The sequence below is a fragment of the Urocitellus parryii genome, unplaced genomic scaffold (assembly GCF_045843805.1).
Source record: "Urocitellus parryii isolate mUroPar1 unplaced genomic scaffold, mUroPar1.hap1 Scaffold_101, whole genome shotgun sequence".
Taxonomy (NCBI): Eukaryota; Metazoa; Chordata; class Mammalia; order Rodentia; family Sciuridae; genus Urocitellus; species Urocitellus parryii.
The window spans coordinates 756,052-771,130 of record NW_027551801.1 but is presented as its reverse complement, the minus strand read 5'-3'; positions in this window follow the sequence as shown (position 1 = coordinate 771,130).

Genomic DNA, 15,079 nt, shown 5'->3' with positions numbered 1-15,079 from the left:
ATGTATTTCAAAAACAAACACCAAATTTCCAGGGAAGCTGCAAGAAATGCCATTAAAACTGGACTGTGAGCCAAAGGCTTCACAATCCCCCCAGGGAGACACTCATACCCCAATGGCCACAGTTACCTACAAAGAGAGGATTCAGCTCTGCTGCCTCCTGTTCGTATTGGGAAATAGGAAACCATGTCCTCGTGTTCACATAGACTGAGACCAAGCTTTCCTGGTCTCACTGCAAAGGAAGCTAAATCACAAAGCTATATTTCTAGTGCACAAATGTCAGAGGCAGATAGTCAAGAAGTCATTAGGCCAGCAAAGTTCCATGTTTGTGGAATGTTTACCCTGTCCCCTACCATTGGGATCTCTTGTGCCACACCCAAGTTTGTGAGCTCCTCAGAATTTCCTATTCCAGATATGTATTCACAGATTTTGTGCCTCTTCTCCTCTCATTGTGTCTTATTTGGGGTGATAGTAATGTCAAGGCATTGTGGTGGATGACAGTGGAAGATTGTTATGTGGCACGTGTTCGCATATATCTTAGACTCGTTTTTCATTTTGCCCTTTGAAATATTGAATCTCTGTGTCAATACTTATACTACCTTGATTCTTTAATGTCCATCTGGGTGGATTTATAATCAACTTTTCACAAGATATTTCTCAGAAATGTACATTTTCTTGACATACATATTCATTTCTGAATTCTCAAAGTGAACTTCAGTGAATATTGAGTACTAACCCTAATATTTCTTCAGTAAGTGACCCAGTTTAACATCAATGAAAGTCTATTCATACGGGACGTGATGTGTATTTTGAAGTAAATTTTCATTCAAAATTGTTAAATTCCTATTTCTTCGTATCATAGGATGTATCATTTCATCCAATATTCACAAATTGACATGCATATGATTCACTTACATTCACTCCCTGTATCAGAACCCATGTATTTCTCCATGTTGCTTTACTTGCTTTTTCATGAGATTTCTTTTATAAAACATTACTTTTGAATTCCATCATCATTTTCGAAGCAAAACTCACAGTTTGGTGTAATTAGTAACCCTAATATTACCACTAGACGTACACCTACTTGGATTGAATGTTTATCTGAATACCAGATTTCATGTATTTTTGAAAATATCAATTCAATCCATTATTTCAAATAGTAACCAGTTATATTTTTTATTCACCCTATGGTCTATTCATGCATCATCTCTATATACGTAAACCCAGGGTGCACCTATTTTTATCCCCAAACTCTAAATGACAGGGTTTGAAAACATGCTCCCAGAAATGGTGGAAGAAATACACATGTCACCTCCTCCCTGTATTCCTTTCATCACATCATCTTCTGGACACCAAATGCAAAACTCACACTCACCTTATGATTCTTCCAAAGCCTGATTTGAATGAGAGCATGGATTACTAAAATCATCTAAGTCCGCTTTGCCTATTGTTTTCAATATTCAATCCTATGGTGAGCGTACACTTGTTTCTTCCTAGGATAGTGTATTCAACCACCCCCCTGTTGAAAATATCCCTGATCTTATCACTCATTTTGTACTTTGCCCGATCTCCTAACATCCCATTTGATATCTATTTCCCCAAGTGCCTTGTTGTGACTGACTCTTCATGTGTGCTGACATTCCCATTTACACTCTAATAGAAATTCATTCGATTGCCAAAAGGGCCTTTTGCCCAAATCCTAAACTCACTCTTCTTCCTTACCCTACACTGGAATCCTGTCTACTATCTCAATATCACTGGGAGTTCTCTTTCACATTCAGTGGTCCCAGGTCCAAGATCTTATGCCATTGTATATGGATTTAGAGGATTCACCTCTGCAGAACATAATTCAAAACTATGTATCCAAATCAAGGGCCCAACACCCTTGTGTGCTTCAGCTCTTACCTAGTTTTCACCTTCCATTCTTATAAATATCCCAGTTGCCCAATCCCTGTATTCATCCAGCAGAATGACTCCTAAGCCAAATCGAACCTGATATGACCCTGAAGCAGACTCTGTTCCCTCAATCTATTTTCACATAACAGCAGGTCCTGAGTTGATCTTGCCATACAGGTATGTAGGGAATCCTCCAGGTGCTGAGAAGCTCAAAGGTAGATGCAGAAATGATCCCTGGAGCCAATGTAGGCAGCTAGGTAGGACCTGTGAGGTCTAAAGTCATCTTCCATGGCCAACAACCCAGTGAGGATGAAGGGATGTGGCTGAATCAGCCTCTCTCTTCTCAATGCAGGGAAGATGGACACAATCAGGCCTGGGTGGGTTGCTGATCCCGGGCTCCTAGGGTATATAGACCTTTATGACTTGTGAAAATGTCACAGGAAGGTGGGGCAGCCTCCCTCTCATGGGACCCTTGGAAACAACTGTTAGGACAAAGTGGTTGCCAAGGCAGTGACCTCATTCACTTCCCTGAAGGAAGTGACCTCACCTCACTTCCTTGGTGATGGAACTCTCTGAACGTGGGATCCAGGAGGCGAGGCACCCAGAGGCAATTCCAGTCCCAGTGGGCTCCCTTGTTTTTTTCTGTACCAAGGCCAGAGTCATTCTTTCTTGGCACCTGGTGATGTGTGGGTAGCCAAATGCCTTGAATGGTCAGAACAGGGGCCTTTCCTGAGAAAGAAGTGTTGGCTCATTGCTGGCTCCTGACAACTACACAGAGATGGCCAAGGAGACCAGAGCTGAGACAGGACCGGCCACTGCTGGGGAACAAATTTTCACCCACCAGTCAGAGGTCAGAGTGGATAGATGCAGACCAAATACAGGGGTGGTTTGTGTGTCTCAGTGGGTGTGTGTTTCAATTTGGCATTTTGTCTCATGTTCTGAGATCATGTTGTTGTTGTTGTTGTTGTTTGTTGGTTTGAAATGGACTGTTAAGTAGTGAGTCTTTCTATAGAGTCAGTGGATCCCACTGGGTTTGTGGTTAAAGAGAGTAGAGAGAAGAATGCAGCCGTGAATGTGTCCTGTCTAGTGGAAATCTTTGCAGGACTCCTCAAGGCCAATTGATGAATGGACTGCTGCTTGTCTTGCAGATGGGAAACACCTACCAAGATCCCAAGTTCCTGTATTCTTCCAGAATTTTGGCCACTCTCTGAAGGGGTTCGTGTTTTTGTGAACAAGATGGGTACCACCTTCAAGCTCTGTGACAAGGCCATGGACTGGATTGCTGACGGGAATGCCAAGCATCTCAGAAAAGTAAAAATTAGCATGACTGGTAAGGATCTCTCTGGAGAATCCCTGCTTGCATAGATAGCCACCCAAGTTGCATGATTAGGAGCTGTCAGTGCCACAGTGTTCAATTAAAGAAAAGTTTTTCTCCAGGCTTCTTTCCTCCCTATTGTTCTGTTCCCCTGAATGTCAGGGAGGTGTTTGCCTTAGGGCACTCCTTTGGGAATCCTCCAGAAAACAGTTTCAAACGGAAAGGAAGAGGCCCAATCTGTGCCTTTTAGGTAAAGTGCTTTGTAAAGGCTGTGTCTGAATCAGACTCTTGGCCCTGTGTGTGGCTGTGAATTACATTCTCAGCACCCCAGGAAACTCAAGAAAAATCCCATGTGTCCATGCACATCTAAAAGGATGAAAAAGAAGTGTAATATTGGATGAAGTCTCTTGCCTTCCTCTGGTCAGGCTCCTGACACCGATGAAGTAAGAACAGGGATCCTCTGGGTCAAATGAGTTGTTGCAAGCCATCCAGTAACTAGCACACAGGTGTTTGGGTGTTTTCATGAGTCCAGTACACATAAAGAATCTACCCCTGGCAGGCAGGAGGCCTCGAATTTGAGAAGCAGAGCAGTATTAACTACAGGCCCATTTTATCTATCCTGTTTCTCAGGAAGGGTGTCCAGGCCACCATGACATTTGGCACATGATGGGCATGAGCCCTTACTTTGCACACCATCTTAGACTGCTCCCCCTATGGAAACCCCCAGCCAGAATGTTATGATGAGTATCTGTATGGAAGAAGAGGAGGGCCATGTGGGAGTGTTTTTGTTAGAATAGTGGTCTTTTGTGTGGTGGTTGGAAAAGATGAGTGGGTCCACCTCAGCTTGAACTCTGGTGTGATGCCATTAGAGACTCAGTTCTGGAACTGATCTCAGAGAACTCTTGCCATGAATCGAGTTGGGATTTTACAAGGCCAGACATTAGAGGAGCCCTTGGAAACTGAGATCTAGGCCGAGGGTGGCTTCCTCCACAGCACTGGGAATCTCAGCCAGGATTTCACATGATTTTGCTGTTAAAGCCTTTTCAGCTATAGTTGAGAGCCAAAACTCACATGAACCTCATATTTTAGACCCCCAATGGGCCTGGATTCCTGTGACCTTTCGCCACTCCGTGAAAAGCCTTGCCTGCATGCGATCTCCAGAGCTTTTACTGAAAGGAGATTCCTCAGCCCTTAATGGCTCGTGAATGAATCAAAACCCACAGTGCCAACTTCTTCATTCTTGAGATATGGCTAGGCCAATAACATGAAGGTTTTGAGAATCCCATGACCAGAAATCCCCGGAGAACCTTTAGATCTCCTGTTGCTCATCATGACTGAACCCGCCATTGCCGTTTGTGACTGAGTGGAATTCATGACCATGGTGAAGAACAGAGATGTCAGTGAGTAGGAGCCAGCAGGGAACTGGGTCTGGAGCAATGGAGTGCAGGTGTGTGACCAACATCTGTGGTGAGCCCCTGTGGTTCTGTCATTGGTATCCAAATGACATGTGACTGACAAGGTGCAGCCAGCAGACCCTAAAATGTAAAGGCATGTTGTTGTGGGGAGAGGATCTGGTGCGATGCTCAGAATCAAGTTGCTACGCACAAGTGGGAAAGATATATGGGGTAGCAGCCCAGTTTGGGTTTTTTTCCGTCAGACCCTGACTCACCCCACGTGACAGAGCTCCCTCCAGCGCTGTGTCCCGGTTGGCCTTTATGTATTTCAAAAACAAACACCAAATTTCCAGGGAAGCTGCAAGAAATGCCATTAAAACTGGACTGTGAGCCAAAGGCTTCACAATCCCCCCAGGGAGACACTCATACCCCAATGGCCACAGTTACCTACAAAGAGAGGATTCAGCTCTGCTGCCTCCTGTTCGTATTGGGAAATAGGAAACCATGTCCTCGTGTTCACATAGACTGAGACCAAGCTTTCCTGGTCTCACTGCAAAGGAAGCTAAATCACAAAGCTATATTTCTAGTGCACAAATGTCAGAGGCAGATAGTCAAGAAGTCATTAGGCCAGCAAAGTTCCATGTTTGTGGAATGTTTACCCTGTCCCCTACCCTTGGGATCTCTTGTGCCACACCCAAGTTTGTGAGCTCCTCAGAATTTCCTATTCCAGATATGTATTCACAGATTTTGTTCCTCTTCTCCTCTCATTGTGTCTTATTTGGGGTGATAGTAATGTCAAGGCATTGTGGTGGATGACAGTGGAAGATTGTTATGTGGCACGTGTTCGCATATATCTTAGACTCGTTTTTCATTTTGCCCTTTGAAATATTGAATCTCTGTGTCAATACTTATACTACCTTGATTCTTTAATGTCCATCTGGGTGGATTTATAATCAACTTTTCACAAGATATTTCTCAGAAATGTACATTTTCTTGACATACATATTCATTTCTGAATTCTCAAAGTGAACTTCAGTGAATATTGAGTACTAACCCTAATATTTCTTCAGTAAGTGACCCAGTTTAACATCAATGAAAGTCTATTCAAACGGGACGTGATGTGTATTTTGAAGTAAATTTTCATTCAAAATTGTTAAATTCCTATTTCTTCGTATCATAGGATGTATCATTTCATCCAATATTCACAAATTGACATGCATATGATTCACTTACATTCACTCCCTGTATCAGAACCCATGTATTTCTCCATGTTGCTTTAGTTGCTTTTTCATGAGATTTCTTTTATAAAACATTACTTTTGAATTCCATCATCATTTTTGAAGCAAAACTCACAGTTTGGTGTAATTAGTAACCCTAATATTACCACTAGACGTACACCTACTTGGATTGAATGTTTATCTGAATACCAGATTTCATGTATTTTTGAAAATATCAATTCAATCCATTATTTCAAATAGTAACCAGTTATATTTTTTATTCACCCTATGGTCTATTCATGCATCATCTCTATATACGTAAACCCAGGGTGCACCTATTTTTATCCCCAAACTCTAAATGACAGGGTTTGAAAACATGCTCCCAGAAATGGTGGAAGAAATACACATGTCACCTCCTCCCTGTATTCCTTTCATCACATCATCTTCTGGACACCAAATGCAAAACTCACACTCACCTTATGATTCTTCCAAAGCCTGATTTGAATGAGAGCATGGATTACTAAAATCATCTAAGTCCGCTTTGCCTATTGTTTTCAATATTCAATCCTATGGTGAGCGTACACTTGTTTCTTCCTAGGATAGTGTATTCAACCACCCCCCTGTTGAAAATATCCCTGATCTTATCACTGATTTTGTACTTTGCCCGATCTCCTAACATCCCATTTGATATCTATTTCCCCAAGTGCCTTGTTGTGACTGACTCTTCATGTGTGCTGACATTCCCATTTACACTCTAATAGAAATTCATTCGATTGCCAAAGGGCCTTTTGCCCAAATCCTAAACTCACTCTTCTTCCTTACCCTACACTGGAATCCTGTCTACTATCTCAATATCACTGGAAGTTCTCTTTCACATTCAGTGGTCCCAGGTCCAAGATCTTATGCCATTGTATATGGATTTAGAAGATTCACCTCTGCAGAACATAATTCAAAACTATGTATCCAAATCAAGGGCCCAACACCCTTGTGTGCTTCAGCTCTTACCTAGTTTTCACCTTCCATTCTTATAAATATCCCAGTTGCCCAATCCCCGTATTCATCCAGCAGAATGACTCCTAAGCCAAATCGAACCTGATATGACCCTGAAGCAGACTCTGTTCCCTCAATCTATTTTCACATAACAGCAGGTCCTGAGTTGATCTTGCCATACAGGTATGTAGGGAATCCTCCAGCTGCTGAGAAGCTCAAAGGTAGATGCAGAAATGATCCCTGGAGCCAATGTAGGCAGCTAGGTAGGACCTGTGAGGTCTAAAGTCATCTTCCATGGCCAACAACCCAGTGAGGATGAAGGGATGTGGCTGAATCAGCCTCTCTCTTCTCAATGCAGGGAAGATGGACACAATCAGGCCTGGGTGGGTTGCTGATCCCGGGCTCCTAGGGTATATAGACCTTTATGACTTGTGAAAATGTCACAGGAAGGTGGGGCAGCCTCCCTCTCATGGGACCCTTGGAAACAACTGTTAGGACAAAGTGGTTGCCAAGGCAGTGACCTCATTCACTTCCCTGAAGGAAGTGACCTCACCTCACTTCCTTGGTGATGGAACTCTCTGAACGTGGGATCCAGGAGGCGAGGCACCCAGAGGCAATTCCAGTCCCAGTGGGCTCCCTTGTTTTTTTCTGTACCAAGGCCAGAGTCATTCTTTCTTGGCACCTGGTGATGTGTGGGTAGCCAAATGCCTTGAATGGTCTGAACAGGGGCCTTTCCTGAGAAAGAAGTGTTGGCTCATTGCTGGCTCCTGACAACTACACAGAGATGGCCAAGGAGACCAGAGCTGAGACAGGACCGGCCACTGCTGGGGAACAAATTTTCACCCACCAGTCAGAGGTCAGAGTGGATAGATGCAGACCAAATACAGGGGTGGTTTGTGTGTCTCAGTGGGTGTGTGTTTCAATTTGGCATTTTGTCTCATGTTCTGAGATCATGTTGTTGTTGTTGTTGTTGTTTGTTGGTTTGAAATGGACTGTTAAGTAGTGAGTCTTTCTATAGAGTCAGTGGATCCCACTGGGTTTGTGGTTAAAGAGAGTAGAGAGAAGAATGCAGCCGTGAATGTGTCCTGTCTAGTGGAAATCTTTGCAGGACTCCTCAAGGCCAATTGATGAATGGACTGCTGCTTGTCTTGCAGATGGGAAACACCTACCAAGATCCCAAGTTCCTGTATTCTTCCAGAATTTTGGCCACTCTCTGAAGGGGTTCGTGTTTTTGTGAACAAGATGGGTACCACCTTCAAGCTCTGTGACAAGGCCATGGACTGGATTGCTGACGGGAATGCCAAGCATCTCAGAAAAGTAAAAATTAGCATGACTGGTAAGGATCTCTCTGGAGAATCCCTGCTTGCATAGATAGCCACCCAAGTTGCATGATTAGGAGCTGTCAGTGCCACAGTGTTCAATTAAAGAAAAGTTTTTCTCCAGGCTTCTTTCCTCCCTATTGTTCTGTTCCCCTGAATGTCAGGGAGGTGTTTGCCTTAGGGCACTCCTTTGGGAATCCTCCAGAAAACAGTTTCAAACGGAAAGGAAGAGGCCCAATCTGTGCCTTTTAGGTAAAGTGCTTTGTAAAGGCTGTGTCTGAATCAGACTCTTGGCCCTGTGTGTGGCTGTGAATTACATTCTCAGCACCCCAGGAAACTCAAGAAAAATCCCATGTGTCCATGCACATCTAAAAGGATGAAAAAGAAGTGTAATATTGGATGAAGTCTCTTGCCTTCCTCTGGTCAGGCTCCTGACACCGATGAAGTAAGAACAGGGATCCTCTGGGTCAAATGAGTTGTTGCAAGCCATCCAGTAACTAGCACACAGGTGTTTGGGTGTTTTCATGAGTCCAGTACACATAAAGAATCTACCCCTGGCAGGCAGGAGGCCTCGAATTTGAGAAGCAGAGCAGTATTAACTACAGGCCCATTTTATCGATCCTGTTTCTCAGGAAGGGTGTCCAGGCCACCATGACATTTGGCACATGATGGGCATGAGCCCTTACTTTGCACACCATCTTAGACTGCTCCCCCTATGGAAACCCCCAGCCAGAATGTTATGATGAGTATCTGTATGGAAGAAGAGGAGGGCCATGTGGGAGTGTTTTTGTTAGAATAGTGGTCTTTTGTGTGGTGGTTGGAAAAGATGAGTGGGTCCACCTCAGCTTGAACTCTGGTGTGATGCCATTAGAGACTCAGTTCTGGAACTGATCTCAGAGAACTCTTGCCATGAATCGAGTTGGGATTTTACAAGGCCAGGCATTAGAGGAGCCCTTGGAAACTGAGATCTAGGCCGAGGGTGGCTTCCTCCACAGCACTGGGAATCTCAGCCAGGATTTCACATGATTTTGCTGTTAAAGCCTTTTCAGCTATAGTTGAGAGCCAAAACTCACATGAACCTCATATTTTAGACCCCCAATGGGCCTGGATTCCTGTGACCTTTCGCCACTCCGTGAAAAGCCTTGCCTGCATGCGATCTCCAGAGCTTTTACTGAAAGGAGATTCCTCAGCCCTTAATGGCTCGTGAATGAATCAAAACCCACAGTGCCAACTTCTTCATTCTTGAGATATGGCTAGGACAATAACATGAAGGTTTTGAGAATCCCATGACCAGAAATCCCCGGAGAACCTTTAGATCTCCTGTTGCTCATCATGACTGAACCCGCCATTGCCGTTTGTGACTGAGTGGAATTCATGACCATGGTGAAGAACAGAGATGTCAGTGAGTAGGAGCCAGCAGGGAACTGGGTCTGGAGCAATGGAGTGCAGGTGTGTGACCAACATCTGTGGTGAGCCCCTGTGGTTCTGTCATTGGTATCCAAATGACATGTGACTGACAAGGTGCAGCCAGCAGACCCTAAAATGTAAAGGCATGTTGTTGTGGGGAGAGGATCTGGTGCGATGCTCAGAATCAAGTTGCTACGCACAAGTGGGAAAGATATATGGGGTAGCAGCCCAGTTTGGGTTTTTTTCCGTCAGACCCTGACTCACCCCACGTGACAGAGCTCCCTCCAGCGCTGTGTCCCGGTTGGCCTTTATGTATTTCAAAAACAAACACCAAATTTCCAGGGAAGCTGCAAGAAATGCCATTAAAACTGGACTGTGAGCCAAAGGCTTCACAATCCCCCCAGGGAGACACTCATACCCCAATGGCCACAGTTACCTACAAAGAGAGGATTCAGCTCTGCTGCCTCCTGTTCGTATTGGGAAATAGGAAACCATGTCCTCCTGTTCACATAGACTGAGACCAAGCTTTCCTGGTCTCACTGCAAAGGAAGCTAAATCACAAAGCTATATTTCTAGTGCACAAATGTCAGAGGCAGATAGTCAAGAAGTCATTAGGCCAGCAAAGTTCCATGTTTGTGGAATGTTTACCCTGTCCCCTACCATTGGGATCTCTTGTGCCACACCCAAGTTTGTGAGCTCCTCAGAATTTCCTATTCCAGATATGTATTCACAGATTTTGTTCCTCTTCTCCTCTCATTGTGTCTTATTTGGGGTGATAGTAATGTCAAGGCATTGTGGTGGATGACAGTGGAAGATTGTTATGTGGCACGTGTTCGCATATATCTTAGACTCGTTTTTCATTTTGCCCTTTGAAATATTGAATCTCTGTGTCAATACTTATACTACCTTGATTCTTTAATGTCCATCTGGGTGGATTTATAATCAACTTTTCACAAGATATTTCTCAGAAATGTACATTTTCTTGACATACATATTCATTTCTGAATTCTCAAAGTGAACTTCAGTGAATATTGAGTACTAACCCTAATATTTCTTCAGTAAGTGACCCAGTTTAACATCAATGAAAGTCTATTCATACGGGACGTGATGTGTATTTTGAAGTAAATTTTCATTCAAAATTGTTAAATTCCTATTTCTTCGTATCATAGGATGTATCATTTCATCCAATATTCACAAATTGACATGCATATGATTCACTTACATTCACTCCCTGTATCAGAACCCATGTATTTCTCCATGTTGCTTTACTTGCTTTTTCATGAGATTTCTTTTATAAAACATTACTTTTGACTTCCATCATCATTTTCGAAGCAAAACTCACAGTTTGGTGTAATTAGTAACCCTAATATTACCACTAGACGTACACCTACTTGGATTGAATGTTTATCTGAATACCAGATTTCATGTATTTTTGAAAATATCAATTCAATCCATTATTTCAAATAGTAACCAGTTATATTTTTTATTCACCCTATGGTCTATTCATGCATCATCTCTATATACGTAAACCCAGGGTGCACCTATTTTTATCCCCAAACTCTAAATGACAGGGTTTGAAAACATGCTCCCAGAAATGGTGGAAGAAATACACATGTCACCTCCTCCCTGTATTCCTTTCATCACATCATCTTCTGGACACCAAATGCAAAACTCACACTCACCTTATGATTCTTCCAAAGCCTGATTTGAATGAGAGCATGGATTACTAAAATCATCTAAGTCCGCTTTGCCTATTGTTTTCAATATTCAATCCTATGGTGAGCGTACACTTGTTTCTTCCTAGGATAGTGTATTCAACCACCCCCCTGTTGAAAATATCCCTGATCTTATCACTCATTTTGTACTTTGCCCGATCTCCTAACATCCCATTTGATATCTATTTCCCCAAGTGCCTTGTTGTGACTGACTCTTCATGTGTGCTGACATTCCCATTTACACTCTAATAGAAATTCATTCGATTGCCAAAAGGGCCTTTTGCCCAAATCCTAAACTCACTCTTCTTCCTTACCCTACACTGGAATCCTGTCTACAATCTCAATATCACTGGAAGTTCTCTTTCACATTCAGTGGTCCCAGGTCCAAGATCTTATGCCATTGTATATGGATTTAGAGGATTCACCTCTGCAGAACATAATTCAAAACTATGTATCCAAATCAAGGGCCCAACACCCTTGTGTGCTTCAGCTCTTACCTAGTTTTCACCTTCCATTCTTATAAATATCCCAGTTGCCCAATCCCCGTATTCATCCAGCAGAATGACTCCTAAGCCAAATCGAACCTGATATGACCCTGAAGCAGACTCTGTTCCCTCAATCTATTTTCACATAACAGCAGGTCCTGAGTTGATCTTGCCATACAGGTATGTAGGGAATCCTCCAGCTGCTGAGAAGCTCAAAGGTAGATGCAGAAATGATCCCTGGAGCCAATGTAGGCAGCTAGGTAGGACCTGTGAGGTCTAAAGTCATCTTCCATGGCCAACAACCCAGTGAGGATGAAGGGATGTGGCTGAATCAGCCTCTCTCTTCTCAATGCAGGGAAGATGGACACAATCAGGCCTGGGTGGGTTGCTGATCCCGGGCTCCTAGGGTATATAGACCTTTATGACTTGTGAAAATGTCACAGGAAGGTGGGGCAGCCTCCCTCTCATGGGACCCTTGGAAACAACTGTTAGGACAAAGTGGTTGCCAAGGCAGTGACCTCATTCACTTCCCTGAAGGAAGTGACCTCACCTCACTTCCTTGGTGATGGAACTCTCTGAACGTGGGATCCAGGAGGCGAGGCACCCAGAGGCAATTCCAGTCCCAGTGGGCTCCCTTGTTTTTTCTGGACCAAGGCCAGAGTCATTCTTTCTTGGCACCTGGTGATGTGTGGGTAGCCAAATGCCTTGAATGGTCTGAACAGGGGCCTTTCCTGAGAAAGAAGTGTTGGCTCATTGCTGGCTCCTGACAACTACACAGAGATGGCCAAGGAGACCAGAGCTGAGACAGGACCGGCCACTGCTGGGGAACAAATTTTCACCCACCAGTCAGAGGTCAGAGTGGATAGATGCAGACCAAATACAGGGGTGGTTTGTGTGTCTTAGTGGGTGTGTGTTTCAATTTGGCATTTTGTCTCCTGTTCTGAGATCATGTAGGAAAAACGTGTTTGTTGTTGTTGTTGTTGTTGTTTGTTGGTTTGAAATGGACTGTTAACTAGTGAGTCTTTCTATGTCAGTGGATCCCACTGGGTTTGTGGTTAAAGAGAGTAGAGAGAAGAAAGCAGCCGTGAATGTGTCCTGTCTAGTGGAAATCTTTGCAGGACTCCTCAAGGCCAATTGATGAATGGACTGCTGCTTGTCTTGCAGATGGGAAACACCTACCAAGATCCCAAGTTCCTGTATTCTTCCAGAATTTTGGCCACTCTCTGAAGGGGTTCATGTTTTTGTGAACAAGATGGGTACCACCTTCAAGCTCTGTGACAAGGCCATGGACTGGATTGCTGACGGGAATGCCAAGCATCTCAGAAAAGTAAAAATTAGCATGACTGGTAAGGATCTCTCTGGAGAATCCCTGCTTGCATAGATAGCCACCCAAGTTGCATGATTAGGAGCTGTCAGTGCCACAGTGTTCAATTAAAGAAAAGTTTTTCTCCAGGCTTCTTTCCTCCCTATTGTTCTGTTCCCCTGAATGTCAGGGAGGTGTTTGCCTTAGGGCACTCCTTTGGGAATCCTCCAGAAAACAGTTTCAAACGGAAAGGAAGAGGCCCAATCTGTGCCTTTTAGGTAAAGTGCTTTGTAAAGGCTGTGTCTGAATCAGACTCTTGGCCCTGTGTGTGGCCGTGAATTACATTCTCAGCACCCCAGGAAACTCAAGAAAAATCCCATGTGTCCATGCACATCTAAAAGGATGAAAAAGAAGTGTAATATTGGATGAAGTCTCTTGCCTTCCTCTGGTCAGGCTCCTGACACCGATGAAGTAAGAACAGGGATCCTCTGGGTCAAATGAGTTGTTGCAAGCCATCCAGTAACTAGCACACAGGTGTTTGGGTGTTTTCATGAGTCCAGTACACATAAAGAATCTACCCCTGGCAGGCAGGAGGCCTCGAATTTGAGAAGCAGAGCAGTATTAACTACAGGCCCATTTTATCCATCCTGTTTCTCAGGAAGGGTGTCCAGGCCACCATGACATTTGGCACATGATTAGCATGAGACCTTACTTTGCACAGCATCTTAGACTTCTCCCCCTATGGAAACCCCCAGCCAGAATGTTATGATGAGTATCTGTATGGAAGAAGAGGAGGGCCATGTGGGAGTGTTTTTGTTAGAATAGTGGTCTTTTGTGTGGTGGTTGGAAAAGATGAGTGGGTCCACCTCAGCTTGAACTCTGGTGTGATGCCATTAGAGACTCAGGAGATTCCTCAACCCTTAATGGCTCCTGAATGAATCAAAACCCACAGTGCCAACTTCTTCATTCTTGAAATATGGCTAGGCCAATAACATGAAGGTTTTGAGAATCCCATGACCAGAAATCCCTGGAGAACCTTTAGATCTCCTGTTGCTCATCATGACTGAACCCGCCATTGCCGTTTTTGACTGAGTAGAATTCATGACCATGGTGAAGAACAGAGATGTCAGTGAGTAGGAGCCAGCAGGGAACTGGGTCTGGAGCAATGGAGTGCAGGTGTGTGACCAACATCTGTGGTGAGGCCCTGTGGTTCTGTCATTGGTATCCAAATGACATGTGACTGACAAGGTGCAGCCAGCAGACCCTAAAATGTAAAGGCATGTTGTTGTGGGGAGAGGATCTGGTGCAATGCTCAGAATCAAGTTGCTACGCACAAGTGGGAAAGATATATGGGGTAGCAGCCCAGATTGGGTTTTTTTCCGTCAGACCCTGACTCACCCCACGTGACAGAGCTCCCTCCAGCGCTGTGTCCCGGTTGGCCTTTATGTATTTCAAAAACAAACACCAAATTTCCAGGGAAGCTGCAAGAAATGCCATTAAAACTGGACTGTGAGCCAAAGGCTTCACAATCCCCCCAGGGAGACACTCATACCCCAATGGCCACAGTTACCTACAAAGAGAGGATTCAGCTCTGCTGCCTCCTGTTCATATTGGGAAATAGGAAACCATGTCCTCGTGTTCACATAGACTGAGACCAAGCTTTCCTGGTCTCACTGCAAAGGAAGCTAAATCACAAAGCTATATTTCTAGTGCACAAATGTCAGAGGCAGATAGTCAAGAAGTCATTAGGCCAGCAAAGTTCCATGTTTGTGGAATGTTTACCCTGTCCCCTACCATTGGGATCTCTTGTGCCACACCCAAGTTTGTGAGCTCCTCAGAATTTCCTATTCCAGATATGTATTCACAGATTTTGTTCCTCTTCTCCTCTCATTGTGTCTTATTTGGGGTGATAGTAATGTCAAGGCATTGTGGTGGATGACAGTGGAAGATTGTTATGTGGCACGTGTTCGCATATATCTTAGACTCGTTTTTCATTTTGCCCTTTGAAATATTGAATCTCTGTGTCAATACTTATACTATC